Genomic DNA, 244 nt, shown 5'->3' with positions numbered 1-244 from the left:
TCGCAGGAATGAGAGGGGCGTGAATGAAATGGTGCCACCAGTCGCGAGGCACCCGACGTGGCACTAGAGAGAGAGCCAAACGTTCTCGAACAAACACCACAGGAGGCACTCACTAGACATGCTTTCTAGACTCGGTGCTGAACGAGTAAAGCCGAAGGTTCTAGTAGCAGGTTCATTAACCGGCCAGCAACAACACCGATAGGATAAAACAATGTGTATGAAGTAGATAAATGATGATAATGAC

The 244-nt window shown here is 48.8% G+C and overlaps 1 protein-coding gene across 1 annotated transcript in view; it reads right to left on the bottom strand.

Moving 5' to 3' along the window:
* The window catches only part of LOC119582359 (nesprin-1-like), a gene marked incomplete at its 3' end in the record, with an annotated part of 145,991 nt that overhangs the window by 967 nt on the left and 144,780 nt on the right, over positions 1–244 (bottom strand).

This window comes from Penaeus monodon, chromosome 15 (assembly GCF_015228065.2).
Source record: "Penaeus monodon isolate SGIC_2016 chromosome 15, NSTDA_Pmon_1, whole genome shotgun sequence".
NCBI lineage: Eukaryota > Metazoa > Arthropoda > Malacostraca > Decapoda > Penaeidae > Penaeus > Penaeus monodon.
Note: the sequence above shows the minus strand (reverse complement) of the source record. Positions and strands in the feature narration are given on the sequence as shown.